Genomic DNA, 15489 nt, shown 5'->3' on the forward strand with positions numbered 1-15489 from the left:
CTGCCTCAGCCTCAAACTCCTGACCTCGAGTGATCCTCCTGCCTCAGCCTCAAACTCCTGACCTCGAGTGATCCTCCTGCCTCAGCCTCAAACTCCTGACCTCGAGTGATCCTCCTGCCTCAGCCTCAAACTCCTGACCTCGAGTGATCCTCCTGCCTCAGCCTCAAACTCCTGACCTCGAGTGATCCTCCTGCCTCAGCCTCCCAAAGTGCTAGGAGTATAGGCATGAGCCACCACATCCAGCTAAGTGAGGGCTTTTGAGTCTAACACACTGGATTTGGATTCTGTCCTTATTAGTATTTGACTTTAGGACTATTATTTAACTTGCCTTATTCTCAGTTTTCTAATATGGACAACAAGGACAATAAATAACATTTCCCAAGCAGAATTATTTTGAGGATTAAAAATACTACACAGTGTACCTTATAGTATCTTGCACATGGTAAATGTGTCATAAATGGCAGCAACTATATTGTCATTAGTAGTACATTAAGCATTGATGGATCATCCCTAAAGGCCCTCTGATGGTCAATAGATGCACACCAAGAACAAGTGACTTGAGGCTCTCTATAGTAACTGAAGCTCTGGATGAAGAAAATTCTCTTGATGGAACCCAAATGAGATTTGGAAACTGGGATATCTCTAAGATATTACATCTTGTGCCTTCCACTCTCTTTTCAAATGTGTAGAAACCCAGGCTTGAGTCACAAAGTAATGGCACAGAATCGTTAACAAGTTTGTCTAGTGCTTCTTTGTGTCCACACATTATCGCCTTGAGCCTCTGACCATGCTAGGAAGTAGATGGGGTCTTCCTTTTACCTTGGAGGAAACTGAGGTCTTCTGACTTCAAATCCCAAATCCTTTCCACTATCTGTGCTGTGTCCTCATTTCTATAGTGGGAAGAACACAGGCTTTGCAATTAGGCACACCTGGGTTTTGTGTCTGTAGGATCTTGAGCCAGTGAATTCACCTTTGTGAGCTTCCATTTCTTCATTCATAAAATATGAAATTTAAACACACATAAATGCCTGGCACATACAGGACATTTGGTAAAGAGCAGTGATCTTTTTATTGACATCAGAAGGGCATTGGGGACCCAGAGGCTGTTCTGGTTCCTAGGGCACAGCTCTTGGAGCCTATTAATTCTCAAGGACAGGGGTTTGCAAGTTGGGGTAATGCCAAGTAAAGAACAGGCCCTTTGGGAGGCCAGGGATGTGCTAATGGGTGAAGAACATAAGGGAGCACAATAATGCCAAAGGCTTTCCTATAGTGCTTTTCTTCAGTGCATTTTTGGGTCTTTGGTTTATATATGGAGAAAACGAGATTGCCCCCCTCCAAAGGTGAAGTGACTTGCCCAATGTCAGGATCATAGTGCTTTGGAGCCGGAGAAGGGGGCCTTAGAGATCATTTAGTCCATCTTCCACCCTTGTCAGATGAGAAAAGTGAGGCTCACAGTGCTTAATTGGCAGGACCATAGCCAGATAGAGCCACGATAGAGCAGGAGTAGACACACATTTCTTGACCCTACAGTCTAGGTCCTTCTCACAGTACCATGCAGAACTTTCAAATTGCCTTTTTTCAATGGAAAACTAAAGCCTCACTGCAAATGCCAATGGTTTACAATAAGAACAACTTTATTTTGGGGAGCTTTTATCAAATAGAATCTTGTGTCTCATCTCATCTCATCTCTTCTTTCTCTCTAAATTCTTTTTGTTTTTTTCCTTTTTTTTGGAGATATTTTCTCTATGTCACTCCAGCTACAGTATAGTGGCATCATTATAGCTCACTACAACCTCAAATTCCTGGGTTCAAGTGATCCTCCTGCCTCAGCCTCCTGGGTAGCTGGGGCTATAGGCATGCACCACTATGCCTAGCTATTTTTTCTAGTTTTCGTGGAGATGGGGGTCTCACTTTTGCTCAGGCTGATCTCAAACTCCTGAGCTGAAGCAACTCTCCTGCCTCAGTCTCCCAGAGTGCTAGGATTACAGGTGTGAGCCACCACGCCCAGTCCTCTCTTTCTAAATTCTTAGTAAGGATAATATACTAGAAGAAAAAAAGCAAGGCTTTAGTGGAGGACATTGGTAGAAAGCAGATAAACATTGTATAGAATCTCTTAAATCTAGGGAGGTCCCCAGAACCAGGAAATAATTTGGAACCTAGCCCTCCCGCCTATCTCGGCCAGCTTCATCCCCCATCCTGCCCTGCTCACAACAAGCCTTCAGAAGGCCCAGCCTTCCCTTGGCAGCTGCATCTGGTGAACACCAACGGAAATCCCTGGTATTTTTCTTTGCATGCAACCAACCATGGAGATGTAGGTCAGGCATTGCTGGCCTGGCAGTTATAACAGCTCTAACTTCACCCCCTGCACCTGCAGCTGCGTTCACTGAACCCCACAGGGATGGGAAAAGGATGGTCCTGTCTAAGCAGGGATCGAATCTCCAAGGGCCCATATGGGCAAAGCTGGCTGGGACTGGAGAGGGTTTTGGAGGAGACCATCTGGAATGTGAGTTCTGGGAGAGTGGCTCTGTCTGTTCCCTCCTTAATGTCTGATATCTGGCTGGATTGGTGATGGCTGGCTTAAAGTCATCACTGATGGAGGAGACTGGGGAGGTCCTATCTTGCCCCTGGGCTCAGCTGGGTCCCCAGACCTATACCTGAACCCCCATGCCTGTCTGGTGTTTACGGGATTAAAGCTGCCACCCTTTGGGACCTAGCCTGTTTTCATTTCTGCTCTCAGCTGTCTGGTCTCCATGGACCTCACCTACAGGTTTGTACGTGCCCGTCCCCCACGATGCAGCCCCACGAGGATCCTCCAGCCTGGCACACTCCTCTTTGGCCTTTGTTCTCTTCAGCAAAACTACCGGCTCTGTGCCTGCCCTAAGGGAGGGCTTTCCTGGCCCCTCAGACAGGTTCTGTGGTCCAGCCTGGCTACATCTTTCCTGAGTTTCAGTCTTTTTGTCCTCACCCTGGAGGGCAGGGCTGTGGGGCTGCCCTGGACCACACAGTTGGCTAGCTGACTCTGGCCTGAGCTTTCTCCTGCCCTGGGCCTCACGTATGTTCTCTGTTAAAGTGTTGGACCAAGATCAGTACATGTACTGTTGATCTTCAAGATAACTTATAGGTAATATGCAAATGGACATTTTTAATTTTAATAATCAATGTACTTTATGTTGATTTCCATCTGTGGCACATGATACTGGTTTTCTGTTTGTAGTAGTAATAATAAGTTGCTTTTCATTTCATTTATTCATTTAGCAAACACTGAGTGTCTACTATATGCTGACCACCATTCTAACTACTGAGAATACCTGCCTTCGTGAAGTTTACATTCTAAGAGGACAGAGAGTGATTGGACAGGGGGTGGTGGCTAGGCAGCTTTTGGTATGTGTTTGTCTTTTTAAAAACGGGTGATTAGGAAAGGCCTCAGGATGAGGCATGTAAGCAGAGATCTGCATGATCTATGGTAGTAAACCACGTAACAGCCTGTGAAAGAAACATTCCAGACAGAAGGAACAAGTGCAGAGTCTTCAAGGTGAGAAGAGTATGCTTGGCACATTTGAGGAGAAGAGCATGAGAGGGGACAGCCACGGTGGCTCACTCCTGTAATCCCAGTACTTTGGGAAGCCAAGGCAGGAGTATCACTTGAGGTCAGGAGGTCAAGACCAGCCTGGGCAGCATAGCGAGATACCATGTCTACAAAAAATGAGCTACTAGGGAGGCTGAGGCAGGAGGATTGCTTAAGCACAGGAGTGCAAGACCAGCCTGGGCAACGTGGTAAGACCCTCTCTTTAAAAAAAAAAGGAAGAGAGATGCAGAAAGAAAGGTTTGGGGAGGAAATTAAGAATTTTTCAATACATTTAAATTTTTAAAAAGTGACTTGGTTGATATAAAAATGTTACGTAAATAATAAGAGATAATACATGTTTCAGCCAAAACAGTGATGGCTAAAATTATGGATAGAGTGGACCAGATGTGCTTCCCCTTCCTTCCAGCTCTAAAATTCTTCTTTAGCGATTTCAGACCACATAGTCTCCTGTTTGTGGAGAATGGGAATTTAAGGCTCAGCCTAGAATGTAACGGATGCAAAAGGAATGACAGGAGAGGAATCCCCTGGACCAGGCATACCTCCTGTTCATTTGGAAGGACTGGGAAGTTCTTGCACATATCTAGCCTCCAGGCATTGCCTTTTTTAGTCAGTCTGTCAGTCTCTGAGTACCTTCTTGCCTAGACCTTCCTAATATAAAACAAGCTAGTCCTAGCTCCACCTGAGCCTGTCTACTCCATGGTTCCTCACATGCCTGGTGGTTGGGTGATGTGTATGCTGAAAGTGGGACAGCCACAGCCTGGGAAGACCCCTGCCCTCACTTTGCCTCACTGTCTCTGTCCACCCCCTGCCTTCCTCCTCTTACTGCCACCAACATTTGCCTCTATGAAAGCAGCAGAAATTGTTTTCTCTCTTTCTTCATCTGGGTCCCCATAGTTATCAAGCAGGAAAAAAATCCTCAAGGGCCTCTTCCCCTGCATTTTGTAGATGGGGAACAGAGGGCCAGAGAGGCAAGCAGCTCCCACAGTCCGCATCCAGTCCATCAGCAAATCCTTTCAGCTCTACTTTTCAAAAATAAATTCTGAATCTGACTGCTTCTCACCAGCTACTGCCATTGTGGCTAAGCCACCATCATGCTTTCCTAAATGGCCACATCAGCTTCTCACCAGAGCTCTTTGCTTCCACTCTTGCCCCTGGAGGTCTCTACCCAGCAGCTTAGAGGGACCCTGTGAAAACTAAAGTCAGGTCATGGCCTTCCCTGCTCAGAACCCTGCAATGCTTCTACAGGGCAAGCCCAAGTCTTTAAATGGCCTAAAAGGCCCTGCACAATCTGGCCCTTGGCTACCTCCAGATCTCATCACTACCAATTTCCTTTCATTCACTGGGCCTCAGCCACACTGGCATCTTTCCTGTTCCTGGAGCACCTCAGGCATGTTCCTGCCTCAGGACCTTAGCACTTGTTCCCACTGCCTTTTCTCGGATCCTTGCAATGCCTGTTCCCTCACTTCATTCAGCTCTCTGATCAAATGTGACCTCTTCAAGAAGGTTTCCCTGACCACAGATTCTAATCCTGCTTTGTTCTAGGTTTCTCTACCCTCTTTCTCATACTTATTCTTCTTTTTAACACTTACCATCATCTGACATATTTGTTTATTGCTTGTTGCTTCCCATTAGATTATAAATTTATATAGGTAGGAATTTTCATCTGATTTAGTCACTTCTTTATCCTCAGCACTTAGCACAGTGCCTGACACTTAGTGGGCACTTAATATAGATTTGTTGAATGAATGAGTGTCCAGAGCTAAGCAGGACAGCTGGTCTGAGCCTTCCTGCAACTCCTTAGGTCAGCCTGTCTCACAAATAGGTCATGTTCTGTCTTAGAAAACTCATCTAACAGCTCCATCAAAGCTACTTGGCATCACTTTTGTTCCCAGATAATGCTCAGATAGAGGGAAAAATTCTTTGCAAGTACTGGCCTTGCAGCATGGGGTTAGGGGAGAGGAAATTAATCACAGAGCATCATCAGCACATCTTTCCCTTTCCCACCCCTTGAGGTGTACCCAGGGAACCCAGGGGGCATACCGCTTCCCTGTCTTCAAAGTCATCTCTGACTTCTAGGGCCTAAGCATAGCAGATTCTCAATATTGGGTGGGTGAAAGGGTGAAGGAAGGAAGGACTTAGTGAAGTCTCTTCAGCCATCCTTTTGCACTGGCAAATTTAATATACTATGGACTCAAACGTCCTTACTGGTGACCTCAGGCAAAGTCTCATCACCTTTCTGAGTCTTAGTTTCCTCATTGGTAAAATGGGGACAGCACCTATTTGCAAACTTTTGAGAATTCAAGCAGCAAATAATAGCTGTTTTTTGTTGTTGTTTATAGCAACAAATGAGAGAGGCACTGTGAGAAGCACAAATGAAGCCATTTATTTTCAGCTATAAAAAAATAATAACAGCTAACATTTATTGAACACTTACCATGGACCATTTAATTCTGCCAACCCTGTGAAGTAGGTACAGCTGGATCATTTTATAGCTGGAACACTGGGCCTGAAGGGGTAAAGTATCTTGCCCCAGGTCCTGCAGCCATGCAGTTAAATGAGGTTGGAAGCCACACTGTCTGACTCCAGGGGTCAGGAGACCTGAGGCTAGGCTCTGCTCTGTCCTGTGCGAGGCCTTGAAGGTGTCCCTTCACCTCTTCTGAGTTTCAGTTTCTCATCTGTTCAGGGAGGGTGTTGAACTACACATCTCTGTGAACCGCAGATAATGATGCTCGTGATTTCTGGGTGATCCACATGCCACACCAGATGGGGCAGTGAGTTTCTTCTGGGCCTGGTGGTGGTGGTGGTGCTGTTCTGCATTTTGTCAGTGCTCTGGGTGTTGACTGTGAACAGCACACCTCTGGGTGGCCCCGCCCTTGACATCAGAGTTCTCCAGCCCTCCTGGTACCATCTCAGGCATCTTGCTGTTCTGCACCTTAGGGTGGTGGACTGGGGCAGAGATGAAAAGGAGGGAAAACTAGAAGGAACCGGAATGTAGGAAATGCAACCCCTCCCCCCAGCATTCAGCCCTGAGTTTTTGGTTACATGGGATGTGAGCATTCATCTGTACAGGGGGCAGGGAAGGGAAGGGTGTTACAGGGATTTGCTCCCTTCCCCAAATCCTCCAGAGCTGTTGCCTTCTGCTGTGGAATTCCAAACATTTCCGATCAGATAAAGGTAGCTGAAAATACCCGGGACTTGTCTGGACTAGTTGGAGGCGGTGCTAGGGTGAAGAGGTCCAGACCACAGGGGCTAGAGCCTGGGAAGGTCTGTTCCCTCCAAGGAGCTTGCCCTGGGTTATATGTGCCCATTGCCCTCTCCCCCTGCAATCCTGCAGGTTTGCGAGCAAGGCTCAGCAGGCTTTGGGGTGGAGGAGGACCAAAACCTGTTGTGGCAACAAATCCTTCTACTTTGAAATGTTGCCTCTCGCCTTACACACTAATTACTGGATCTTTTCTTTCTTTCTTTTTTTTTTTTTCTATTTGCATAACATCCTACAGGTTCATGGATCTTTTCAATACTCCTGAGAAAGATAACCCAGGTAGTCACTCCTTTGTCCATGCGTGAGTTACTTTCATCCTCCTCACTGCAGCACTGTCAGAGCCCTTTGAGATGATCCCTTCACTTAACAGAGGGGGAAAGTCCCAGACAGGGGAGCAGACTCAACCTAAGCAAACCAGTGATGGAGCTGGGAAATGAAACCCACATCCACTGTCAGCCCAGGGCTCTGTTCTCCACAGCGTCCAGTACTGACCAGCTCCAGGCAAGGGGGTGGGCATAGCTTTGGGCAGAGAGAAGGAAGGAGAAGCTGCTTTGGACCATGGAGCACTTGGGGCAAAGACCACATAAGGAAGTAGAATTTTAGGGAGAGGGTTGGCCCTAGTGTTTGTAGGTTGCTACCCCAGTCCCTCCTGCCTGTTACCTCAGCACAGTGCAGGAGATGTCTTTTCTAGAGCCTTCCCATAAACTTCCTGTCCCCTTTCCTGAGCCTGGGAGAACTTGGTGTCTGGAGAATGCTAGGCACTCTGCCCAGTCACTTGGTATCTTGGGGCCTCATCCTAGTTTTGCCATGCAGTAAGGAAGAGGCTGAAGAGAGAGGGAACTAGCTGTTCTTCTTGTCCCTCCTCACTGTCCACCAGTCAGCCATAGTCTTCAGCACCTTCTCTGGGCCTAGCACTGGGCTAGGCCTAGGGGATAGAGCCCATGGTCAAATGAGGAAGGAAATGAGCAGCTGGCCTCCTTGAAGAAGTGATCTGTGGATTGAGACCTAAGAGATAAGTAGGAGAGAGCTTGGCAGAAGGACCAGCATGAGCAAAGGTCCTGAGGCTGAACAGAACATGGTATGTGAGAAATAAAGCAGCCTGGCCCTGGACCAAACTGCGGAAACGCTGCAGGGCCTTGTAGGCCATGGACAAGACTCAAGCTGAGCCTTGGTCTACTAGTACTGCGGTCTCCCACCCCCGGGCTGTGGACTGGTACCAGGCCACAGAGGTCTGTGCCCCACCCCCACACCCCTACCTCCGTCCATGGAAAAACTGTCTTCCATGAAATCAGTCCCTGGTGCCAAAAAGGTTGGGGACCACTGTAATAGTAAGAACAGTAATAGTAGCTGACATTTACTCAAAGTTAACTGTGTGCTATGCACAGTTCTAGGAGCTTTACATAGGTTTCCATTTGAATCTTCATAATATTCCTTTGAAATAAGGACATTTTTTATCCCCATTTTGCAGAGGAGATCCAAAGCTAAACATCTTAGTCTGGTAGCAAGACTTACTGGTTACCTGCCCGCTCTGTGCTATAGCAGCCCAGCTATGTGAAAGAAATGGAATTGGCCTCATCCAGATTGCACCTCCATTTTACAGCTGATGAAACCGATATTGGAGAATAGCAGGAAAGCAGCAGAGGAGAGAGACCAGAGCTAAGGCCAGCCAACATGGGGGAGACAGAGGGAGAGAGGCTTCGGCTCCCTAACAGGGAAGAATTTTCCAGTGGGGCTATCCAAAGATGAAATGCTCCACCCGGGAAGGAGGGAGCTCCCCCATCACAAACGTATAAGCAGAGAGCGGTATAGAGGTGACTGTGAACTTCCATGGGTGTGAAGCAGACCCGCTGTGTGACCTTGGCACTCCACCTTTCTGAACCCCATCTATGAAATGCGGGGATTAGGGGTGAACTTGAGTATCACGTGGAAGGTTGTATGCATATGTTGTACGATCGCTCTGGAGTCTCTGACGCTGTTCCAAGGGTGAGCATTGGTCCTTCTCACCTTGGACACTGGGAGGAGCGTGGAGGGCTGTGGCCATTTAGTTGTGAAAGAATAGGGAGTCACCAGGGATGAATTGAGAGGGTTGAGATGAGGGGAGGCCTCAGAATCCCAGGGGATGAATGCATATGAGCACGTAGCAGCTGCCCAGGAACAGTTAAATTCTTGGCTCTGGAGCCAGACTGCCTGGATTCAAATCCTGACTCCTGCTTATTTATGAACTGTGTGACTTGTCCTCTCTGCTTCTGTTCCTCATCTGTAACATGGAGAGTAATAACAGCACTTAGTGGGGTTATCGTAAGAATTAAGTGAATTATTATACACAAAACACTTAACACCATGCCTGGTACCTAGTAAATATCAGCTGTTTTATCACCATCACTTCCAGGGAAGGAGGTTGTGAGCCCCCAAACGAGCATCTCTGCCCCCAATAAATGTTTTTCCGAATGCTCTCTCTTTGCTCCCAAGCCCAGCACCTTGGTTCTGAGCGGAGTAGATGGAGAGCCCATACTTGAGCTGCTGGGCCCGATAGCTTTCTCGATTCCCCAGCGGAGGTGTTATCTCCTCCCGGCACAACCACTTCCTTTTCTGAGAAATGAGCACATCTGTCAGGCGGAGCTTCTTAGAACTAATGCTGGGGGAGGAGGCGCAGGAGGAGAGGCTGGCAGCTGACAGGGACAGAGTTGGAGGCAGATTATCATGGGGTTTGCTGTGAGGATGCCTCCAAATATTCCCTAAAGCCCAGGTGGCTTGGGCCCCGCATGATACCACCTGGTCTCCCCACTACTGCCTTGTGAAGTCAAGCCAGGAGAAACTGAGGCTCAGAAGTCAAAAAGCTTGCTGTGGTCCCCACACCTGTGCTAGCTGGACTGAGGTATTGACCCCATCACAGTCTGGCCACCTCTCTCTTTGCCCCTGCCCCACTGAGCTGCCTCTCCAAGTTGCCCACATCCAGGCCTATATTTCCCTGGGCTAGAGGAAAACGGCTGTGTCCCTCTCACATCTCTGAGACCAACAGCTCCCCCAGGAAAGCCAAGGGAAGTGGATTCCAACCACAAACCTCTCTTCTTCCGAGTCTCCACCTGCCACTCCCTGCCAAGAGAGTGATAAGGCCTCTTCCTTTGCCCCACCCCCCTTCTTACCATCTCCCAGGGAGCTCCTAACAAGGCCTTGTTTGTCTGTTCGGCAGGCATTTATCAGCCTCTCTCTCAGGGAAACTGAGGCCAGGAACAGAAAGTGACTCTGCAAATGACTCACACCCTGTCTGTGCAGGGCTGTCACAAGGCCAGGGCAAGGTACAATCATGATGTCCCTGGCACTTTCCCTGGCTGCTAGGAGCCCCTTCCTCTTCTCCACCTACCTCTTTCCTGAAATAACCAAGCAGGAAGGAAGCAGTGGGCCTGGGCCCTCCAGAATCACCCAAGAGGAAGGAAGGGCCTGTCTGGCACAGATGCTTGTTCCTCACTAAAGCCAAGACGGAATGGTTTCACTTTCCTTCCAGGTTTTCGTCACATCCTTTTCCTGTGGCACCAGTTCCCCTCAGGTGGCTGGAGCCAGAGTTTATTCATTCAGCTGGTGGCCTCAGGCCACTTTACCGTCCTGGAGGGACCCAGGGCCGTCGCCCTGGCCCAGATTATGAGGTTTGCTACTGAACATACTGAGGCTTAAAATTGGCTTCTCACTTATCTGCTTTAGCCATATCTCTTAGTGTATCTGAGTCTCAGTTTACCTGGGCTTAGAATGAGGACCTCCTTCAGTCACAGACGTGCATGCACCTGGCCCACGATGGGGGGTTTAGAAGTATTGTCCTTTTGAAACTGAGCAGAATACTGCATTGAGGTTAGGAGTAAAGGCACTGGAACCAGATTGTTAGTATAGACATCCCAGCTAGGTCACCAGCTCATTACATGACCCTGAGCAAGTTACAAACCATCTGTGGGCTGCAGGTCCATTGGCTATGTGATGGGTTAACAGTAGTACCCGCTGACAGAGTGCAGAGACAACTCATGAACTAATCTCATCTACAAAGAGTGCCTTGCAGGGTAAGTGCTCAGGAAATGGCAGCTGCTGCCACTGAGGAGTTCAGGTTTTCTTTGTGTAGAGATAGCAGGGACTAGATGGCAAGATTGGACGTCAGAATGAGTGAGAGGCCAGAACTCAGATCCCAGTCTTACCACTTCCTAGATAGGGATCTTGAGTAAATTCTGGAGCCTCTATTTTCACATCTGTAAAATGGGGCTATTGATAAATGTTAAGAGGATTAAATGAAAGCCTTCATTTGTTCATCTAAAATAGATTCTTTTAGAATGGCATCTGCCATTTTCTAGGTATAGCACCAGGTTCTAAAGATGCAGGTGACAAAACCACACAGTGTAGTAGGGAACATAGGGTAATAAATGATCTCTCAAGTGAGTATGATAGTACGTGTAATAGAGGAATATGGCCTCGTCAGGATAAAGTGCTTTAGCTCAGTGCCTGGCATAGGTGAGACATTCAAATGTTCGATATAAGTCAGCTATCATAATAACAGTTATTAATTTATTATTGTTAACAGCTAAGGACACTATGGATCAGAAAAGAAAGTAACCTGCTCAAAGTCACACTGCTAGAAAGAAGTGGGAATGTAGGCGGTGACAGAGGAGAGGGACAGGAATTGAAAGACTGATCAGATTCAAGTAGGGGCTATACTTTAGCCCCTGGCAGTGTGGTTGGTCCGCTGGCACTTGGGCCCCTTCCCCTGGGGCATCATGCAACCTTTTTGCCTGACTTGTCCAGAGTTGCGGGTGGCTGCAGGGTGACCTGCATCATTCAGTTGGCTGCCTGTGGACAGAGATCTAGCTAAAGTCAGTCTGTGCCCGTCTGGGTGGGCCCTCGGTTTCAGTCCTGGGTCGTACTTGGTCCCTGCCTGCACTGAGCCCCCAGACTCTTGGGGAGACTGGCACACAGACAGAAGGGATCAACCCAGGGACACCCCTTCCTCTTCTTCCTGCCTCAGGGCCTCAGTTGCCTGTGTTGGAACGTGCTCTTAGCCAAGATTTTGAAATCTCCCATGGCTGCTGCCACTTTATCATTCCAGTCTCAGCTCAAACCTCACTTTCTCCAAGAGAGCTTCTTGACTGACCACTCCACCTACACCCAGTCCCCTGGGTATTCTGTTACCTCCCCATGACTTATTTTCTTCAAAGCCCCATCATCTCGGAAATTGTCGTTTTTTTCTTGTTATCCTCTCTGTGCTTATCCCCACCCCCCACAAGGAGTCTTTTTAGACTTTTTTGTCCTAATTGCCCTCCCATGAAATTTGAATACCACGGCTATACTATACATCTCTTTATGTACTGTGGCCTGTGGAGAGCCACAAACCACTGTAATATCTAAGAATTTTTCACTTTGCCGCATTGGAGGTAATCTCACTCCCATTGAAAATGGACTAGAATATAAGCTCCATGAAAGCCTTGCTCTCTGCTGAGTCTCCAGTGCCAGGCTTGGAGCACAGTAGGTGCTCAATAAATATTTATGGTATGATCAAAAGTCCAGGGACCCTGGAAGCACAAAGGAGATATCCATCCCAGAGTTGGGGGAGGAATGAGCAAGCAAGAACGGACTCCAGAGTGGAGTCTTGCAGGCTGAGTAGAGGTTGGCTAACTAAGGGAGGTATGGGGAAGGTGACCAATTAGAGGACACAGTGTTGGCAAAGGCATACGGCCCTGAAGCACTCTGGAGTATGCAGTGTGGGGCCATCCCTTGTGTATGGCCAGGGCTGTTGGAGGCTCTGAAATGTTGGAAAAAGGACTTTGAAGGTGATCCTAAGTTGGGCTTCTCCTGAAGACCAAGCTCAGAGACCTGGCTCTACCACAAACTGGTGGTGGGAAACTGTAGAATGGGCAGGTGGGTTTGGCCTTGCTGATTTGTGGGGTATGCCTGGCTAGGAGTCCATGACTCTGCCATCATTAGCCATTGCCTGTCCCCAGTGGCCCTAAAAACCCCAACATGGAAGTCAGCTACAAAGAGAAACTTCCCCTTCTTTGCTCTGACCTAAGCTGAGGATGCAGACAGGCCCTTGGTGCTGGGTCTCCTGGACGCCTCTGTGACATCAGAGACTTCATGCAACCCATTGTTACACCTCATCCCTTGCCCACCATGCCACGCCTGGCTAATACCAGTGGGAGCCACCCAAGGAGCAGTGGGGGCTTATCTCTGCTTTTCCAGACCAGAGCTGCTCTGCAATCCTGTTTATTTATCCAGAGCAGCTGCCCGCTGAGAAAATGGCTGTGTTTGTTTCCAAGTGTGTCGTGTGAACTGTGGGCTAAATATACCCACACCACCACCTCTCCAGCACCCGCCCTGGAACAGCACACCCCATTTTGCTCGTGCTCTCTCTGCAAAAGCAATCCCCAGAATCCACACCCCTTGGAAATCCTACTCCCCCGTCCCCAGGAGAAGGAGCTGCAGTAGAGATGAAGGTTGTCCTGACCAGGAACACATGAGTGGAGACTGGGGCGGGTCAGTGCCTTGTTCTCTGTGCACTGAAATGAGAATGTTCCCTCCACCCTAGAATGACCGTTCCTGGACAGTGAATGCTTTGTGCCCTTGCCGGGACAGGGCCTGTTTACTTCAACCCAGTCTCAGAGCCGAAAATTTCCTGTGGCTGCCAGCCCTCTACTTCAGGAAAATTCCCATCAGGGGAGCCAGGCCTTTCCCACTTTGGCTGCAACCCCAGTGTCCTTGGTTCTTGTGGGACATTTGGCCCCTTGGGATAACCAGGGCCTTCTCCCATGCTCCTCACAGCCCAGAACTCTCCTCCATCACTGATAAGCCTTTTTGGTGACTCCACCTAGACCTACTGAACTCGGGAGCAGAAAAATGAAGCCTCCTATAAGAGTTTTCTTGTCTGCCAAGACCTGCAGAGGCTGTGCAGGATGAGGGGGAGACAGAGAGGCATTTCCTCGCCAGCCACTGCCCTCCTCTCCCCAGATCCTGGATCCCAGGCTCCACCTCCACCCTGCTCCCGCATTCCTTTTCCTCAGAATCCTTTCAGCACTATTGACAGGACAGGTCCCTCCACCGCCCCCCACCCCACCCCCTTAAGGGAAGTGTCGTGCTGTCGCAGCACTCACTCTGAAGCCAGGCAGTTCCACAGTCTGATCCTGGCTCTGCCATCTGTTAGCTGAACGTTCCCTACTTTAAACCTCAGTCATCGTATCTGTGAAATGTGGCGCCTCTGGGGATTCTGATGAAGGTGAAATGGGATAACAATGCCTGGCACTTAGTAAACATGCAGCACAATTGTTCCATTCATGTTTGTATTGAGCACCAGCTACGCACGAGACACTGGGTATATAGAAACAAGACAGCACCTCTACAGGAGATAAATCATAACAAAAACAAAGTGTAGAATCTGGTTATGAAAAGTGCGGAGAAGAAAAGCCAGGTGGAGTGGCGTGTGCACCTGTAGTCCCAGCTACTCAGGAGGCTGAGGTGGGAGGATCATGTGAGCCCAGGAGTTCTGGGCCCGTCAGGTGTCCATGCTAAGTTCAGCATCAGTATGGTGACCTCCCAGGAACGGGGGAACCACCAGGTTGCGTAAGGAGGGGTGAACTGGCCCAGGCTAAAAACACAGCAGGTCAGCACTCCCGTGCTGCTCGGTAGTGGGATCGCCCTGTGCATAGCCACTGCACTCCAGCCTGCGCAACATAGTGACATCCCATCTCTTAAAAAAAAAAGTACTGCAAAGAAAAATACAGCAAGGTAAAGGGATAGGTAGAAAGAGATGGGATGGGTACCATTTCACAAAGTACCCACCCTATCTCCCTGCTGGTCGGGGAAGGCCTCTCTGAGGAGGTGACATTTGAATGGAGTCACGAGTGAAATGGGGGGTCAGGCGCAGCAAAATCATGAGGCAGGAGAAGCTGGAGGAACAGCAAAGGAGGCCAGTGTGATTGGAGTGAAGTATGCAGGGGATAGGGGTGGGGACATCCCTCAGAAAGGGTTCAGGGCCAGATCCCACTAGAGCTTGCTGGCCAGATAAGGAATGGGGGTTTATTCCAGCCTTGGGAAGGTTGAGAGCTTGGAGTGTGGTCTGAATGGAGGGCTTTCCCAGTGTCCTTTTCCCCAGCTAGATGGTAAGCATCTGGTAAGGCCTCTGGTTCATGGCTCACTGCTACCTCACTAATGTCTTAATAAATGTTGAGGATCCTTTCAGTCAAGTCAGCAGCTCAGTGGCACTCTGCTAGGTACCAGGGATACAAAAATAAATGCCACTTGCTTGCTAAGTGCAGGAGAAAGCTGCCGGAGGACTTTGAGCACAGGCATGCTGTAACTTGATCTGTGTTTTTAGAAGTCTCTGCATGGAGCATGGACCCAGAGTGGTCATCAAGACTAGAAATGGGGCCAGGCAGGTGTCATAAATGACAGACTGTGGGCAGGACCTGTGATAACTGGAGATGGCGGGCCCTGTCTGGGGGAACAGCTGCTTGGCCATTTGGGACCAGGTAGAAATGTAGGCTCGGTGTGTGGGGGGCTTGGTAGAGAGGCAAGAGCGTGGGCTCTGGAGCCAGCCAGTGGCCCACTCATTCCCCACCCCCCACACACACTGAGCACTTATTTCTAAGGGCTGGACACCAGGTTTAGATTCTGGTTCCACCAC

At 48.9% G+C, this 15489-nt stretch overlaps 1 protein-coding gene across 5 annotated transcripts in view; it reads left to right on the top strand.

The window, feature by feature from the left end:
• Nucleotides 1-15489, top strand: part of BCL2L1 (BCL2 like 1) — a 47171-nt gene that overhangs the window by 29080 nt on the left and 2602 nt on the right. The gene's annotated exons all lie outside the window — the stretch shown is intronic.

This window comes from Lemur catta, chromosome 17 (genome assembly GCF_020740605.2).
Source record: "Lemur catta isolate mLemCat1 chromosome 17, mLemCat1.pri, whole genome shotgun sequence".
Lineage (NCBI taxonomy): Eukaryota > Metazoa > Chordata > Mammalia > Primates > Lemuridae > Lemur > Lemur catta.